Below are 19,666 nucleotides of genomic sequence, written 5' to 3' on the forward strand. Positions count from 1 at the left end.
CTCTCTCCCTGTCCTGCTGCTACTTCCAAAGCTTTCAAGGGTTGCTTTTAAAATAAAGCCTTTATTTAAAATAAAGCTGGCCCCCACCAGAGGCACAGGACAAGGCAGCCTCAGGTGTTGCAGTATCTTGGGCCACCCTTGGCACAGAAGGAGAGTGGTATTAATTCTCCCCACCCAGCTGTTTTCCTAATGAAAATCTGCCTCCACCATCCTGAAGCTCCTATTTGTCCTAAGAGAGAAGCTGCTCTTTCCACCCATATGTTTCCCCCCCCCCTTGCTCAAGAAATAGCAGCTTGGGATGGGATTTTCACTGGAGAAACGGCATGGGGGAGGAAAGAGTTAAGCCCTCTCTCTCCCTGTGCCAAGGGATCCCATTGATCTGGAGACCATAGGGTAATAATTATGATGCACTGTATGTATACCCCACTTGTCAGCCAAGCTTTGCTTCCCATGCGGCTTACAACCATTAAAATACATCTCAAACACAGCATAACATACCAAGACATATGCGGGGGGTGGGGGGTGGGCTGCAGTGTTGGGTCACCTGCTGTTTTTGGACTACAACTCCCATCATTCCCCAGCCTTCTACCATTCTGGCCAGAAATTGCGGGAGCTGTGATCCAAAAGCAACAAGGTGTGCAGCATTCTGCTCTGGCTCTTGGAAGCTGGTGACCTAGTCTAAGTGCCAGAATCTTCCCTGGGGCAGAAAGGGGCTGAGACCCCCTGAAGCTCTTTCTGCCTCCTCCTTTTGGCAGATGGCCAACCCACAGAAGCAGCCCCTCCATTGTGTTGTAGTCTCATCTTGCCCCTGGCCAGATCATAAGTTTTGAAGGTACCAAACTTAAGTTCATTGTCCTGCCCAAGAACAGCACCATTTGCCCCAGAAAATCAGGCTTCACAAGCTTCCAGATCTTACTGCGCCACAAGCAGAGAGCAGGTACTTGAAGAAAGTGCCTTCTCGTGGAAGAAAGAACTGAAGATTGCCCACTATAGACAGAGAAGAGGGGGTGATCTATGGGGGATTTACAAATCCTCCACCCAAGGAGGATTTTCTAAAAAGAAGGTGACAACCACCACCACCACCACCACCATTACCTGCTCCCAGGCAATTGCCCCACTTTTCTTACCTGTTGCTCCTAGAGTCACCCTGGCTAGTTGCTGAAGTTTAATGGAACTGCCTGTTGCGTTTATGACATTTAGTTTGGTCACCTCCCCAAGGAGGAAGGGAGCAATGGGTGACAAGGACGAGACATCCCAAAAGTGGAGTTTGGACACACCCCCGAGTACAAGGACAACCTGAGCTTAAGAGATGAGCACCTGCCCAGAATAGCCTGGTGACAAATACCCTGGCAATGTATTTGTTTGTTTCCTTTGCATACAACAAGTGCTGTATGCAAAGTCTGTCATTTAGACAGGCAGCCAACGAAATCATCTAAGAGATAATCTAAGCTAATACAATAATCTAAGTGATCTCTAGCTTAGAGATCATCCAACAGAAGTATGGTTTCGTTTTTCATCCATTCAGGAATCTGGAATATAAAACATTTCCTTTTGGCTGGGGTAGTAAAGTAGAGCTACCCACTAGATGTGGATGAGATGGTGCTCCGTTATTGGTGTGTATGGGGGTGGGTTCAGAATTATAGGAGGGTTGGGGGATCCCTTAATTAAATCCACAAGATTCACCTCAATTTCAGCCAGATCCTGGACCCACATAACTTTCTAAAAATGTCCATCACAAAAGGCATGGACTCACACCCACCAGACACACACACACACACACACACACAATTCGGCATTGATCTGCAGCAATACTCAAACGAAAGCCCGGCCTTGCCTTGAACCATCATGAAGCCATGGTTGTGGGTAGCAGGTTCCAGGGACGGATTCTCTTTCCTGCCCCCAATCTCCACTTCAAATTGAGGGCAAAGTCTTTCCTTTTTTGACATTTCACATCAGGTATTTTGATATTTTGAGATACAACATGAGGGGCGTCCCAAACGTTCACAGCCTGACCATGAAGGAACTCACCTTTGGAAATATATAGGGGTTATCTCTCAACAAAGTCCTCTACTAAGTTCATACACTTTGTCCAGAGATGCTCCAATGCATTTATCCCATCAACATAGAAGACTCTCAAGACTCTCCTGTTTTCTCAGGCTTTTAATTAGAATTAATTTTAATAATTATTTTATTCTATTGTTTCTATTGCCACGTATTTTCATTTGTGACTTTTAAATATTTTAACTTTTGTACACCACCTAGAGATGTACTGTACATATCAGGCGGTATAAATAGATTAGATAGATAGATAGATAGATAGATAGATAGATAGATAGATAGATAGATAGATAGACAGACTTGTCCAGTGTGCCAAAATAAGTCCCTACAGTACGCCTGCTCAACTTTGACCCCCGAGCTGTTTGGGGGGATAATGGGGACTCCCATAACCCCCAGCCTCAGTGGCCAGGGATTATGGGAGTTGTAGGCCAATATCTGCAGGAGGGCCGAAGTTGAGCAGGCCTGCTCTACAGCATGAATGACATCAGCATCGGAAGGGTAATGGGCACCAGCCAAATGTTTTTTGATAGTAGGAAAGAGATGATAGTCTGATGGGGCCAGATCTGGAGAAAAAGGAGGGTGCTGAAGGAGTTGGAACCCACAGCCATGGAATGAAGCCCTGGCGACAGTTAATGTGTGTCTTGGTGCATTGTTCTGGTGAAAAATCACCCCTTTGGTCAATTTTCCTCAGCATTTACTCTTCAACTCATCTCTCAGTCACCTCAGCAAGATAGCATAATATGCACTGGTGATGGTATGCCCCTTTTGTAGATAATCCACAAGCACCACCCTCTCTGCATCCCAAAAAACTGTTGCCATGACTTTGCCTGCTGATGGGATGGACTTGGCTTTCTTGGGAAGGGGCGGAGGGTCGGAGTCAAGATGTTTCCATTGCTTGGACTACTGCTTACTCTCATGTGTGAAGTGATCATCAACAGTTAGGAAACATTGCAGGAATCCATCTGGATTGGTCATAACCAACGCCAGATTATCCCTTGACATGTTCCATCTAATGAGTTTCTGATCTGCTGTGAGAAGTTTGGGCACCCACTGGATGGGAAACCTTTCTCATCTCAAGAGGCTCTGTGATAATACAGTCAGCTGCTGTTTTAGAAATGTCCAGACTTTCACTAATCTGTCTGACAATCAATCGGCCTTCCTGCATGACCATCTCATGTACTTTGTTGACTGTTTCTTGCTTAATAACATCGGTCTGCCTGACCGAGGGTCATCCTCAGTGCTGGTTCAACTCCACTTCAATTCAACTGCCCATTTTTTGACTATGCTGTATGAAGGGCATCCTCCACTAGTATCGCCACCATATCCTTGTGAATGAATCCAGATAAGAATCCAGGCTGAATCCAGATAAGACAGAGGTACTTATTGTGCGGGGTCAGAACTTGGGAGATGATTTTGATCTGCCAGTTCTGAATGGGGTCATGCTCCGCCAGAAGGAACAGGTACACAATCTTGGAGTGCTTCTGGATTCTAATGTCTCCATGGAGTCTCAGGTTGGGATCATCTGGAGAGGTTCCTCTACGGTTGCCACTTGCCACCAACTTGTCTGCTGGCTACTTAGGGACAGACCTTCTCCATTGCTGCCCCTGGGCTTTGGAATGCACTCTTTGTTGAAATAAGAGCCTCCCCATCTCTGGCAACTTTTAAAAAGGCACTGAAGACACATTTGTTTGCCCAAGCTTTTAATTAGAGTTATAGTTTTAATAGTTTTTAATGTTGGGTTTTAAATTATTTTAACATTTTAATCATTTTTAATTGTGTATAATTTGTATTGTTTTTGTTGTACACCACCCAGAGTCACAGGTTTTAATTAAAAATAAATAAATATCCTTTGGCGGTAACCCCCTTTTTTTGGAAATACTCAACGGCAGCTCTGGCTTCCACATTTTCCATTTTTTGGTTTTCATTGGACATGGTCAACTTTCAGGACATATAGCAAAATAAAATAATTAATGTCTGAAGCTGAAACTGGGTGTGTAAACATATGAGGACATGAATATCATGTGATTAAAACATGATGACTCTGGCACCACTCCTTCATGGTCAGGATGTAGACTTTTGGGACACCCCTCCTAGAGTATGATAAATGGTCATTTGTTCTCAATTTTAAATACATTGTGTGGTTTAGCTCAGGTTATTTCAAAAGCACTGTCACCTTCAGCACCAGAGAGTAGAGGTGGCCCCGTCATGAGACAAAGTGAGGTGGCTACCTTAGCTTTGACCTTTGGGACACAATCTATAAGGACAACATTCTCTTGCACTGAAATGAACAGGAGCTGTGAAAGAGCACAGTAGAGGCTCTTCAAGAGCAGAGTTGAGCCTCTTCACAGTAGAGCCTCTTCAATAGTAGAGCCTCTTCAAAGCTTGCTCCATATTAATTTGGTGAGAAGAGGGGGATGCCAATTTGAAGTTCCACTTTGGGCAGCAACATATCTTGGGGTGGCCCTGAGCTCAGACTCACTCACTGAAATTCATGGGACTTCAGCATCCTGCACTTTGCTTACATCTTGCCCATTATGGGCTGGTTCACACAATCAATGTGATGTGGGCTAACCAGAGAACTGTAGATCCCTGCGGCATGTTTTGTGAGCTCAGGAAAAGTCCGCCAACCTCAGTTGGCACTGTGCCAAACCTACACAAAGCCCACATCATGAGGCCCACTTCAGGTTAATCATGTGGGCTTCATGTGGGCTCTGTGTGGTGCCAATTGGTGGGGCTGGGGGACATTTTTGGAGTCCACACAATGGACTCTGTGGCAGCGCATGCACAGCAGGGATCTATAGATGGCCGGTCGGCAGGCCCGTAGCCAGGATAAAAATTAGGAGGGTGGGACTGCCCTAGCCCCCCACTTTGTGTTAGCTCACATTACATCGACCATCGGAACCAGCCCTATTTAAAAACAAAAATGTCAGAGCCTCTCTCTCTTTTCCTCCTCTTCCTTACTATCAGCAGCACTTGGGCAATCAGCAAGAATTTTGAGGCTGTTCATTCAAAACAAAAACCGAACCTCCAAACTTGCCATTTTGGGCATCAGCCAAGGGCAACCTTTTACATCTTCTTCCATAACCTGGATCTTGTGAGAAGCACCGGAGGAGAAACTGAAACCCCCAATTTGTCCTCGTCCAATACTCACCCACCCACATTTGCCTGCTGCACAGAAGCACAGACAGTTTCTGCTTCACTCCCGATGGGGATGAAGACATCCCTGAGCACCTGGCTGAGGCTGTGCTGTGCCCTGTGTAGCAACCACACCGGTTTCTCTTGAAGAGGAGGATTAACAGGGATTACAACCTGGCATTTGCTTTTAATACTCAGAGTTAGGATATGGCCTTCAGCATGTGCTCTCCCTCACCAGGGAAAGACCCAAACCAGCCCTATACATCTGGAGAAATAAGGGTTAAGCCTTGACCAATTCCCTTTGGCTCTAGGAACCAGCCCCAAAATGTAGGAGCCAGACAAGGGACCCTTGACAAAATTACCAGGCTTAGTGACAGACATTGCGATGGAGGGCAGGGTGTAGATGAGCTTCTCTTTATCTGCTCCACAAGTAACAGAACAGAAATGGGGCTAGCTGGGGCAAAATATGCATTTCAGTCAATAACTCTACCTCTGACTCTAGTCTAGATGCCACTGTTCAATTTTGCCTCTCTTTGTCAAGCCTTGGGGTAGAGAAGCTGATTTCCTTTCAGACTTGAGTCTCACTATTTCTCACTGTGGAAATTAAGTCCTGCCACGGGAGAAGTGTTAGCATCTTTCTTTTTAAGCAAGACTCCTGCACCTTTAACTGATGCATGGGGCAGAAGTTCATCAGGAACAGTTTACCCCACCATAGAGATTCATCTGGAGGATATGCCACCTATCCCATTACTGCCTGCCTTGCAACTGCTCAAGGCAAAGGGTAAAATATGTTAAGTAATAAAAAATAAAAAGGGTGGCAACATTACCTGGGGCGCCACTTTTACCAGGCACTGGTCCAGCACAGTCCTAGCATATACCCACCCTTTTTAAGGTTAGCTTATTTGTTTCAGCCATAGGCCATAACAAATTGCATACGTTTTACATACGAGTTTAAACTGTAAAATAAACACCTGAAGCAATCCAGAGGAAACATTTCATAAGGAATAGAGAAGCAATCACCTTGACAAAAGTCATGACATCAGGTTACACAGAGGAGCTATTTGTTCCAAAGAGCAGAGAAGTATACAGCCATCCACAAACTTCTGTCTTGCTTTGACAGTCCTAAGGAAAGGCAGCTGTATACTGAGTGCCTTCTTATTGTAGGAAAGCAGAAACGCTTTTCTTTTTCACAAGTTCAACCCATGCTCTCTTCCTTTTAACAAGTCAGCAAGGAACTTCTTCCTAACGCTCTCGGTGATGGTACCATGGATTAGGCATTGCAGAATATGTTCAGTTTCCCCTTCCTCCAGACTAAGTTACTCCTGGATAGTCCTTCTGAAATCAAGTAATCCTAGTTTAGGCTACTCTCCGAATAGTACTAGCCAGGGAGTACTATTCAGTGCTACTCAGGGAGTAGTCTAAACTAGGCTTACTTGATTTCAGTAGGACTACCCATGTCATCTTAAGTGGCGCAGCGGGGAAATACTTGACTAACAAGCAGAAAGTTGCCGGTTCAAATCCCCACTGGTACTCTATTGGGCAGCAGCAATATAGGAAGATGCTGAAAGGCATCATCTCAGACTGCGTGGGGAGAGGCAATGGTAAACCCCTCCTGTATTCTACCAAAGAAAACCACAGGGCTCTGTGGGCGCCAGGAGTCAAAATCAACTTGAAGGCACACTTTACATTTTACCCAGGAGTAACTTAGTTTGGAGGAAAGGGAAACTGAACATATTCTGCATATTACATATTACCCCCTGAGTATTATCCAATCAGTTAGTCTTGAAGTCAGAGAGAGTCACAAATGGCAAAGTGGTAAAGACAATTACATTATTGCCTCTCCATCACTACAGGAGGAATTTGCTTCAGTCAGAAGAGGGAAAGAGCATGCCTCAAGGAAAACTTATTTAAACCTCTTGGATAATTTTCAAGACCATGTCTGAACTTAAACGTAGAGATCAGAGGAGATCAGAGAGAGAGAGAGAGAGAGAGAGAGAGGATACACTGAGCATTTCTCTCCTGCATGCAAGCCAGGGCAGTGCTTTGGATCAGTGATAAAGCATCTGCTTGGCATGCAGAAGGTTCCTGCTTCAGCCCTGGCAGCATCTCCAGGCCGTTTGCTGGACTATGAGATTTGTAATGGCTAATGCGTTGCACATTGTGACGGAATAGCGCAACAGTTTCAAAACGAGAGTAAAGGGTTGTTTAATGCTTCATTGTAAGCTGGTGGCGTCATGTTTCCGTCCGCTGAAACGTATTTTCCAGGCCGGAGCGTCCATATTCTCATTGAAACACATTTATCTGCCCCCACCCTACTCCATTTGGGCCAATGGAGTCGTGGAGTGTGTGTGATGTGACAACCTTTATATATATATATATATATATATATATATATATATATATATATATAAATTTCTCAGCTGCCTTGCCCAGGGGCGTAGTGTAATGCACCACTCAGAAGTGTGTGGAATATAGGCCTGGAATATAGGCCTGTGTCTGCTTTCATTTTATATTAAGAAATGAAATCACACCTGAACTCTGGGTGAACTGCCTGCTCTGCAAAGGGAGAGGCGCATTCCAGCATTGCATTGTGAACTGGATACTTAAGAAAACACAAAGGGCCGGGCCTGTGCTAATCAATATGCTAAAATGTAACTCACTATCAGATAATGTCTGTGCAAGAAATCTATGCTCATCATTGTCAATGATGGCCCTGCTATGCCCACAGGGGATCGTTCAGTTGCTGTTTATAGAAATTCCACCCTAGGAGAACACCTGTAGATTTAGTCTTTCTACTAACACTTGCTCCCCCTCCCGCGCCCTTCCAAGTGCACAGTTTGCAGAAGATGAGATTCAGATTTCTCTGAACTGGCCAATATCCTGAATAATTAAAAGACATTGTCCAGAAAGTAACAGCTTTGTCACCCCTTCTGGGGAACCCAGGAAAAGATGAGATTTGAATAGATCTCTGAACAGATCAAAGGAAAATACACTATAAGAATGAGGCGACTAGACAGAGAGTGAGCAATCTTGTGCCTACGGGCATACATGCTACCTGTCTGTGACTTCTGCTGCGCAGTGAGAAGCCAAGACTCCCCAGCCATGGTGCTTTCAGCCGTGATCTGAGCAGCTGCAAAACGTTCCTGTCTCCAGCCAAGAAGCCTCTTGTCTCAGCTGAAGAGATCCACCGCTCTCAAGTCTCTCTGATCCTTGTAATATGCTGCTCCATTGCAAGCCTTGGGTCCCCTCATCCCTTCCCCTTCTCCTGCCCCCTCTTCACCTCTCCCCCTACTAATTTCTGATCCCCCAAACCATACCAGCCCTTAGCCTTCTTTCCTCCCCCCCCCTTTTTTCTGTCTGTATCTGAATTGTATTAGGCTCTAGGAAGATTTAATTGCACACACATAGGTTAGTTAGGCACATTACACTACACCTTGAATCGGAAACATGTTTTTATTTTGTCCTGATGAGCAACATTTTTACAATAAAGCCCATTGAACTTTCTGTGTCTCTCTCTATCTCTGTTTGTGCGCCCAGATCCTACATGGTCACCATCTCCAAGAACCCATTCAGTTTGTGTATGATGTGACTTTGCCTCTTTCCCTCTGAGCATGTACAGAGTGCGAAACCAGGTGTAGTTCACAACAGTAGCTATAATTGAACGAAAGGGTTCAAAGAACACGGGCCCCTAGCTCATGAGGGCCCTCCAGATCCACCCTCCATATTCTTCATTGTCTTCCTCACTCTGGGGGGCCGCCCAAGAGAGGGAAGAACACGGCCCCCTCTCCCCTAGCTACGCCCCTGGCCTTGCCTCTCGACTCCCCGCAAAGGGGAGCAAAAGGGAATCGTGTGGCAAGCCTGGAAGGGGGGAAGAGAGGAACTGCCACACCCGGGTGGGCTGGCTCTTCTATGGCAGTGGCCAGTAGCCCCTCAGCTCCCCCACTGGGGCTGCTGGGGGTGGCCATAGCAGCAGCAGCAGTCTCCGTGACTCCTCCTCAGATGGTGCCACACGAAGAACCTCACTAGTTCCAGGGAGCCTTGCGGCGGCGGCGACAGAACACCTTTCTCCTCTCTGCCATCACCCTCACTGATTCCCTCCTGCCGGGCCTTCTCCCGAGGAGGGAAGGTGGGGGCGGCGTGGCTCCAGAGAAATAAATAGGAAGGTAGAGGAGGAGGGGAGATGGTGAGGTGTGCACTCCTCCAGTGAGGGCTGTGGGACTGCACAGAAGTAAAGGAACCATGATTCAGTTCAATGGGCTTCCTTTTAAGTAAGTGACTGCTCTCTGTCCCTGCCCTTTGCCTTTTAGTAAGCAAGTGGGATTGCACAGAAGTAAATGATTTAGTTCAATGGCCTTCCTCTTCAGTAAAAAGTGCACGAGAAAGGGTTGGATTCAGAAATCTGCTCAGCGGCTCTCCCCTCCCCTTTTGTGTTGACAAGCTCAAGTTATGTTCGAAGCAAGTGGAGAAGGAGGGAGGTGTGTGGTTTGGGATCTGTGGGGAGGCAAGGAGGGGAAAGCTGAGATTTCTCCCTGCCCGTTTCTCTCCCCACTGTGAGGGGGGAGAGGAAGCAAGCACGGGTGGGGGAGGCAAAGAACTGGCCATACTGCAAAACACTATGATGCATAAAATGCGGCGAAAGGCTCCTTACAACGGAAAAATACAGCTACTTTCCTGCCGCGCATTTACAACATTGTAGGGCAAAAATGCATTATTAAAATTCAAATCAAGGCATGGGAAATGTGAACGGCACCCTGCTGACAACACAGCAATGCCAATGTGGAAAGACCGTCAATACGGAGGGGCACTTAGTGGATACGTCGCAAGTACGTTGCAGTGTGTAGTCTGGAAAACACCCAGGTAGGGCTGGGAAAGCCCCTTGCCTGAATCCCGGATCCCTGCTGACAGACAGTCAGTGCAACTGTACTCAGTTAGGTAGGCTGATGGCTCAGTAGAAGGCAGCTTCCTATGCTCTTGCAGCCAACGTTTTTATTCTGCTTTAGGCAACGGCACCCTAGATCCAACAAAGCAGTTGAGGAAAAATAAACATGCAAATGGTTTATTGGCACTAATTTGCTTCTAGTGACAAGGTTAGCCAAATTAAGACTAAGATTTATCCATCAAAGTCTTAGCATTCTTTCCTCTGGCATAGACATTCATTTAAGCCCGCCCTTTAAAAGAATAATTAGATCCTAATCACAACCGAGGGCTTCTGGTTTCTGCTTGTAGAAAGACCAAGGGAGTGTCTTTAGGTGTGCCCAATATTATTCTTAGAACTCCACCCACCCTTTGCCATCAGCACTCAAGGGGCAGATTAACCTTGATGCTGCAGAACAGGGCTGTGTGGTGCCTTGGCAGGAATGCTTCTTTAACAGCTGTGATCTGGCTGCTGGAAAAGAGTCTATCTCTAAGGATGAGCAGAGGGGGCCCCCGCTTTCTACTATGTAGGCCAGGGATGTCAAACTGTGGCCCTTCTGCAGATGTTGGCCTACAACTCCCATCATCCCTGGCTATTGGCCACTGTGGCTGGGGATTATGGGAGCTGTAGTCCAAAAACACCTGGAGGGCCACAGTTTGACATCCCTGATGTAGGCAGAAGCAGTTAGGGATGTGCACAAACCTGTTTGGAGGCCCTTTAGGGCCTCTGAACCGGTTTGAACAACCAGCTGTTCGGCCAGTGCAAAGGCAGGGGGCATGCCTTTAAGTGTGGGGGAGGGTACCCTTCCCCTTCCCACCACATTTCCCCCACCAACACTCCATTTTAAAAGTGTCTGTTGGGGCAGCAGAGTATCTCCCTGCTGCCCCGTGTCCTCTTCGGCTAGAAGTAACAGGAAGTGCCCGGTGCGCGTGCGCACCCTAACCTTAACTGGGCATGCGACATGCACGCACACATGCCCAGCATGCGCATGCGTGCGGGTACTTCCTGTTACTCCTGGCCATATTGTACTCCCGGCCATACCCTCATATTTTATTGTTTGCAATTCCATAGGTATAGTGTCACCTGCAAAATGTGGGTGGCGTGATTCCACCCACTAAGTGGTGAGCAGTGGTGGCACTAGAAAAAAATTGAGAGGGGCACAGAAAGGGTTCTGTGCATTTGTGGCTAGGCAAGAGAACTCTGTGCCACATGTTAGAAACTAAAACAGAAATTGGGGGGGTGCAGGTGGGAGGGAAATCTACTTGTCTGAGGGGGCACTTGCCCTACCCTTGGCCTTGCCCTCCTCTGGAGCCACCCTTAGTGGTGAGACAGGGACACTCTGCACATGCTCACATGCACTCTTGTCTTATCCCTCCCAGTGTTCTGGAGCTGCACTCTCCAGCACGAAATCAAGGGCAAAGCTTCACCTAGCAAGTATCCCGTTAACTCCTGATGTTGAGCCTAGGGGGTTAGAACAGTGCAGGCACAGAATTCAGGGGTTTTCAGGGAGAAAAAGGGGTCAAAACAGAATTGCTGCAGATCATCACAACTGCTGGGTTTTACCAGCAGTTCATGAAAAGAAGTACAGTGGCGTGAGTTAGGATGGAAGAAACCAGAATTAGAATGGAGGAACCCAGAACTCACTGGGATCCCAATACTCCCAGAATAGGCAGGTTTATGTAGGATCCACAGAGCTGTTTAAAGAGAAGCATGAGAACTGGGCCTCCACATCACCTATTGCTTATCCTTTTCTGCCTCCAGGAATTTTACAGGTCACAGATCCTCCTCCAGAAGGCACATTCTGGTGCTACAAGAACCTTGCCAATTGCAAATGAGTGTTGCCACATCAAAACCAGTTTTTGCCTGACATTGTTGCTAAACACAGCCAAGGTGCCTTGGAAGGTTGACTTTAATTGTCCCCTTGGGTAGGTCATGCTGGGAAGGAGGCAGTTCCATGCAAGAATACCAAAAGGCCTGGCTGGCAGGACACCGCATGACAGAATGACCAGAGGCACGGTTAGGCAAGGAGCTGGAGGCCTAGGTCCGTGTGCCCGATCTCCTAGAGAGGGCCCCATGACTAAGGGTGTGCACAGAAGTGGTTTGGCCAGTTCAATTCAATTCCAGCCAGATTCAAACGAGCCCAGTCTGGTTCCGTGTCTGCCCAAACCAGGCCCAGTCAGGTTTGATCATCGAACCAGGCCAAACTGGCTCAGGGGATATACTTGTAAAGGGGAATCTGGTGATGATTTCCCTTTACAAGTAAAGCAACATTGGCAGCGGTGGCGAGAGGAGGGGTTAGGGTTTAATTGTCCCCTTGGGCAGGGCATGCTGGGAAGGAGGCAGCTCTATGAAAGAATACCAAAAGGCTTGGCTGGCAGGCCACCGCATGAGGGAATGACCAGAGGCACTGTTAGGCATGGACCTGGAGGCCGCTACTTACCCCACGGCTGCCCACACCACCACTCGCCATTGCTCGCCCTGCTGGTGCATCCCCCTTCTTTACTGAGTCACCACCAAGCTCAGTGGCTCAGTACAGGGGCACCGTACCAGGAGGGTGAACAGTAGTGGCTGGCAGCTGCTCCGGCTGGAGATAAGCATTTCCCCTCTCGCTGCCCCTTCCCCATCCATCCCGAACCAGTTCGCCTGAGCTGGGTGGGACTGGTTCAGTTCAGTCATGGACTACTCCTGGTTTAGTCCATGATCGAACCTCCAAACTGGGCCCAGTTCAAGAGGAACCATTTTTACAGACTCCTACTCATGTTTTTCCCCAAGGGAAAAGAGGGATACTTCTATATTTCCTGAATGGATTGACCTAGATCTCTGAAATTTGGCACAGATATAGAACAAGTTTTCAGGACTGTGTGTGTTGATTTTGAAGCATATCAGTTGATCTGTTTATTTTTAATGAGTTTTTTTTGGGGGGGGACTTCAAAAAAGTTCTATAAGTGGCTTGTTTCATGGCAGAAAATTACAACCACTTCTTGAACTGAGGCCCCCACTTGGGCCATCATTCCACCCCCATGTGGAGGAATCTCCCCACATTGTCTTCATAAAAAAGAGTAAACATAACCCTCCTTTTCACCCCCTTTTATGTTTCTGGAATGACTTGACCTAGAGTTGGGAAATTGGGCTCAGAAGAAGAATAGGTTAGTAGGATTATGTATATTTATTTTGAAGTGGATTGGTCAATCTTTTGGTTTTTAGTGATTTTTGAATTTTAAAAAATAACTTCAAAAAAAGTCCTATAAGTGGCTTATTTCATGGCAGAAAATTACAAAAACTTCTGAAACTGAAGCCCCACCCACCCTCACCTTGTACCATAATTCCATCCCCATTTGGAGGAATCTGCCTATTGCCTTCATAAAAAGAGTAAACATCACCCCCTTTGCACCCCCTTTCATATTTCTGGAATGGCTTTGTCTAGAGTTCTGAAACAGCTCAGAAGTAGAACATATTAGCAAGACTCTGTGTATTGATTTTAAAGTGGATTGGTCAATCCCTTGATTTTTGAATGATTTTTTTAAAAATTAAAAAAAATTCCCCCCAAAAGACCTATAAGTGGCTTGCTTCATGGCAGAAAATGAAAGCTAGTGGGAGCTGCTGTGAACAGCCCCAATCATGCACATGATTGAGGCTGTGCAGCAGAATGGGGCTTACTACCAATAACATTGGTAAAGACCAAGGTAAAAATATTGGGTAGCCCTGATCTGGAGCCGCAGGGTAGAAGGCAGTCCTGTGGCTCCACACGAGCCTGTGGAGATGTATTTACTGCCACATACCCTGGAAGTGCTGGTTGGGAGAACAACCTCTGTATATATCTAGCTGAATATATATACCCTATTTTCATTTGGATATTTTCATGCAGTATAAAACAGTCCTCAATTAGGCTCAACACCAAGCTGCAAAGGATCCTTTTAGTTTAATGGCCTTTCCAAGGAAAAACAAACTTTTTAAAATAAACATGCACTTTTGTATACACTCAGATAATGTAGTACTGATGACATTTAAAGGAAGCACTTCGATTTTTGGAACTCAAATGGCCACACACATTCCAGAATGGCTGCCTGTGCAGCAGTGTTCTCTCTAAAAAAATTTCATCTGTGTGTGGAATGAGTTTTGTTCTGGCTGGCAGTATCAAGGCAGTGTATGTGCACATGCATTCAGAGTGGGGCCTTCCTGATTCAACCTGAGCAGGATCTGAAAGTGATGGAGCAGACATCCAAAAAAGTGTGAGCACGTGTTCCTGCACATGCCTTAGAGGGAGCACTGCCTTGCAGCAAACGTTCTAGGGTTTTTTCCCAGACCTGCAGCCAACTGTGGTAAAGACAAGTGGGCTGAGCACTTTAAAAATGGTTTTGTAATTAAATTTCCTTTCAAACAAGTCCCTTGATGTCTGTCTGTTCCAAAGCTGAGATTCCCTTAACCTGAAGCCACCCTTCTATTTGGAGAGAGCACAGTGTACATTTTCAGCTCTGTGTTCTTTCGCTTTGCAGACAGAAAACAGTGTGGTTGCTTGGCAAGACTTCATACTTCAGCTGTGTGACAGATGTTGATGGTTGACTTTTTATTCCAGAGCAATCTTCTGGGAGTGCAATCATTCTCTTTTGTTGCAACTTGATAGAATCCAGCATCACCGGGTCTGGACTAGCAGAATCTTCTATAAAAGTGTGCCACATTGTGAGAACAAGATTGGTCCTTCAGGGCGCTTTCCAGATTACATGCTACAACAGGGGTTAAATGCTTCAGCTTGGCAGGTTCATATTGAAGACGATCCCCAGAATCTCAAACTTTTGCAACGCACATGCAACGTTGTAGCACTATAACGCAAAGATAAAATCCAAAGGAAGGCACTGGAAATGTGAATGGCACCTTGATGTCAGCACAAGGACCAAAGTGTCACAACAGAGGAAGTACAGAAGCACACTTAGAAGATCCGTAGTGACACTGTTGTAGGGTTTAATCTGGAAAGCATCCAGATCACAGGAGCAATTCTGCACCAACTGATGTGTGGGGCAGATAAGCAAGAGCAATCTGAAGGAGCTGCTGGCTTGACATTTAATGGTAGGCATGGGCGGGGGGAAGCAGAAAGAATACCTGTGTTCAAACACTGGAGCATCTGTCTCAATCTTAATGCGATTCTATATCTGTTTGAATACATCAGCAGACTATGAACTGTACATTGAGACACTGAAATACTTCATCTATGGTTCTTTGTTTTTAATCCCCACACTATGCAAGATGGCTTCCAGTTTTTGTAAGCTATCATCTCCAGTTGTCCCAAGGCATCCAGTTGTCGACAAAGCATTTCAGTCCAGTTAATTTGTGATGTTCAAGTCAAGTCACCAGTTTCAGCACTCTTCCAAACAAGGTGAGCAATAAGGACCCAATGCACAACATTATCATGCTCAACATCATCTCCCCTGCTAATTTGGCAAAGAGGAACCTTTTAATGTGGTGATTCTCTTTATTTAGCAGGGGGAGAATAACCGGCCCTATCCACCCCCAGCACAGTACCTCCAGTGACTGTTGCTGGTGTGTATTTTAATGTTTCTTTTTAGATTGTGAGCCCTTTGGGGACAGGGATCCATTTTATTTATTTATTAGTTCTCTGTGTAAACCGCCCTGAGCCATTTTTGGAAGGGTGGTATAAAAATCGACTAAATCATTATTTATTTATTTGATAAATCAGCAGCAGCAGCAGGATGATCCTCATCATGATAATCAACATGATAATCATTATGAGCAAATCATCCTTTCAAACAGGGCTCATGAAGGGAGTAGTGGGTTTAAAGGAAACAATGGAAGAATTGGGAAATCCATTCTGTGGAACTGGAAAGAAAGTCTGTGCTTTTTTAAAATGTGCAACCAGAAGCAAAACATGCAGTTCTAAAATAATAGAAGTTCTATTCTGTTAGATTATGTATAAAGTGACAGATGAGACAAGTAAAGCGAGAAGTCCCGGCTCCTCTAGAACCCACTTGACCAAGCGTACCAATTTCTCCTCCCCATGCCCAAGACACTCCCCACAGACCCCTCCCCAATGAAAATCACACTCTTCTGCCACAGTGCTGCCACATCATCATCATCATCATCATTACATTTATATCCCACTCTTCCTCCAAGGAGCCCAGAGCGGTGTACTTGAGTTTCTCCTCACAACAACCCTGTGAAGTAGGTTAGGCTGAGAGAGAAGTGACTGGCCCAAAGTCACCCAGTTAACATTCTCTGTTCTAGGATTTTCTCCCACTGTGTAGGCATCTAAATTTAATGGAATGCATGCTACCCATGTGGACTTCGCTTACATTTCATTGTGCAGTTCCGAATTTTCCTTTTAGAAAGCCCTGAAGAAAGTGTTTTCTCTGAAATTCAATACTGCAGTGTTGGGAAAATGAAATGAAATTGAGAAGCTCTGTAATGAACATTGAGAAGACTGATAATGAGCTACTTGAATTATTTGCTTCTAACACAATCAACAGTTAAAAAAAAAGTTTTATTCAATCTCATAACCGAGGAACAATATTTTACATGCCCTAAGAAAGCTATAAAATATCATTTCTAACAAAATATCTCGTCTGGTGTAGATTTGTACTCCCATCTCTTTATCCTTTGTGTAAACTGAGAATTAAATGCTGACCAGTTCTTTTCTTACTTATGAGAACCAACCATACATCTCCATCCACTTCCTTCCATGGTGCTCTTACAGATGGGTGAAAAGGCAACCCTTACCACTTGTTTACAGAGGACTGGTTCTCATGATCATTCTTGCCACCGAATGTCGGGTAGCCGTGGGAGGAGGCAGCACACACTTCCAATTCATAGCTGTCTGCGCATTCAAAATTACCAGGAAGCAATCGTGTGCGAGAGGGCAAGCGTGATTGGTCAGAACAGCCAACTGACATTGGCCACCCTATTTCAAATCTAAGATTGCCCATGTCAGTTGGCTGCACCAACCGACCATGATTGACCTCTTGCACATGGTCACTTTTGGTCATTTCAACATGCAGAAGCCAGGAATCAGGTGTGCACATGTTTCCTCCTTCTTCCACCCACCAACATTTGGTGGCAAGACCAAGACTGATTGTGAAAACCAACCCAGAATGTTTTGGAAGATGCCAGCAGTACCCAAATAAGAGTATCGACAGGAACCATGGATGAGAAGGAAATTGACAATGCAGAGGATCGTGACATTCTCAAGTCATGCAACATCTATGGAGAATGTGAATGACCCAGATGCCATTGACACATACCCTTGTCACACACAGAGCCACCTCAACAGGAGGAATTCCCCAAGTATGATATCATAAAACATGAGACTCTAGCACATGTTCATATCTGGGAACCAGAACATGTGCGAAGGTTTTCAGAGTATTTTAACTTACACAAGATATTTTGAAACAGGGGCACATGAGCAAATATGTGCAGCTTGCTTCCATAATTTTCTTGAGAAATTATGTTATTTTTATACAAGAAAAAATTATTTTATCTGCTACTGCAAGTTACTGGACAGCAATCCTGTGGTTTCAACATATTGTGCGGTTCAAACAAAAGAGAGATAAAGCATGTGTGCTGGACTCAGACATCCTAGTTTTGACAGTGTTCTTCTTCCATGTATGGAAAAGGAAAAATCTCAAATCAGTTTGGATTCATTTCAGGTCTAAAAACTACTTCAAAAAATATGCCAACCTTCTATTGAAGGGGATCCCAACCTTGAGTCCCCAGAGATTGTTGAACTACAACTCCAATCATCCCCAGCCATAATTGCCTTTCACTGGGGGATGGTGAGAGTTGTAGTCTGTTCAACAACATTTAGGGACCTAAGGTTGGGAACCCCTGCAACAGAGGACTGGTTTTCAGACTTTGTAACTTCAGGAAATGCTCTTCACTAGGGATGCTCCGAAACATGATTTGGCTGTCCGAGTCGCGGGCAGTTCCCTCTAAAATCGAGGGCTTACATAGCCCCTTTAAAGTGGAAGAGAGCAGGTCCATACCTGCTCCTCCGCTTGCCGTCATTGCCGCCATCCTGGGGCTTCCCTCCAGCTATGTCCACAGGGCATATCCCCGCTGCCCCTTATGGTGCCGGGCCCGGCACACACATGGCCTCAGAGACCTTGTGCATATTGGAGCCACACAGGGGTAGCTGGAAGATAGCCCGCTGGCGCATGGGCATATCTGGGGAGGAAGCCCCAGGATGGCGGCAATGGCTTGGTGATCTTGAGGAACATTGTGTGGAACATCTTGAGGAACATGGTGTGGGGGCATAGACGATGTTCCGCAAGATCACCAATCAAATGTTTAAAAAGAAAAAAGTGAGGCTTTAAGAAAAGCCTACTTATATTCTTATGTTCACCATAAAAGTCCCACTCAGAGTGGTACACGCTACACAGACTTGAACAGTGCATGGGTGGGGGGAAAACTGGAAGGAATCAACTGGAACCCTATTCAAGCAGCCCTATGTGAATGGCCCCCAGGTTTCTTCTAATTATCTTTATTGCACTTATATGCAGCCAATATATTATCTCATAACTCGCTCTACTTTACCCCACTTAATCCTTCAGGTAACTCCTCCATCTGGGAAAGGCCCAGGTATCCCGTACACGCCCAGAGCTGTTGGCTCAAACTGGTTGAGAAGCAGGATGTATACGGAGGCCAAGGGGTAAATTACAGCACAGATTTGGCCCTCAGCAAAACTACCCGTTAATATAATCACCCATACCAGGAAATCAATTGGCTTCAGTGCCTCCTTTCTAGAATGCAATTTGAATGGCCTACATGAAAATCAGCTGGGTGTAGAAAATGGCACGGAGGGCATATCTGGATTCTCTTATGCATCACCTATGCTTGTTTTGATTTCAGCAAGCGGACACACAACGAGAAGCTGCAGCAATTAGAATTTCTTATGTGGCTTTGCTTTATTTTCCCTACACAGAACTAAATTTCCTTGCAGGATATCGGGGACTTTATTTAAAAATTATTTTCTAATCCAAAGATTATCCACCTTAAAAGTACGTGATATAGTTTTGGTAGATTTGCTACATTGCATACCCAGAAATTAACAACCTGTTCCTATGTTTTCCTCAAAATGTACAGAGTAATTATTATTATTTAATATATTTATTTAACATATTTGTATAGTGCCCAAAACACAAATCTCTTGGCAGTTAACAACAAAACAATAAAAACAACAAGTAAAAAGGTTAAAACATTACAACAATTTAAAACTTAAAATAACATAAAAACTATTAAAAATATCAAACTATTAAAACAGTATCTAATTAAAAGCCTGGGTGAACAAATGTGTCTCGACTGCCTTTTAAAAGTTGTAAGAGATGGGGAGGCTCTTATTTCAGCAGGGAGTGTGTTCCTAAGCCTCAGGACAGCAATGGAGAAGGCCTGTCCCCGAGTAGCCACCAGATAGCTGGTGGCAACTGCAGATGAACCTCTCCTGATGATCTCACTGGACAGTGTGGTTCATAGCAAAGACAACGTTCTATTACATACCAAGGGCCCATGCTGTTTAGGGCTTTATAGGTTATAACCAAAACCTTGTATTTTGCCCAG

At 45.4% G+C, this 19,666-nt stretch overlaps 1 protein-coding gene across 4 annotated transcripts in view; it reads right to left on the bottom strand.

Moving 5' to 3' along the window:
- LOC128331524 (carbonic anhydrase 4-like) overlaps nt 1–19,666 on the bottom strand; it is a 44,539-nt gene that overhangs the window by 17,466 nt on the left and 7,407 nt on the right. The window contains exons 1-2 of one of the 4 annotated variants that reach the window (XM_053265048.1): nt 16,835–16,911; nt 16,411–16,480 (exon numbers count right to left, since the gene is read on the bottom strand). The exons of 1 other annotated variant lie outside the window; for it this stretch is intronic. The gene's annotated coding sequence lies outside the window, so the exon portion shown is untranslated. Of the gene's footprint in view, nt 1–16,410; nt 16,481–16,834; nt 16,925–19,666 lie in introns of those variants that run through there. 2 more of the 4 variants (XM_053265046.1, XM_053265047.1) reach the window with 2 other exon arrangements.

This window comes from Hemicordylus capensis, chromosome 6 (genome assembly GCF_027244095.1).
Source record: "Hemicordylus capensis ecotype Gifberg chromosome 6, rHemCap1.1.pri, whole genome shotgun sequence".
NCBI lineage: Eukaryota > Metazoa > Chordata > Lepidosauria > Squamata > Cordylidae > Hemicordylus > Hemicordylus capensis.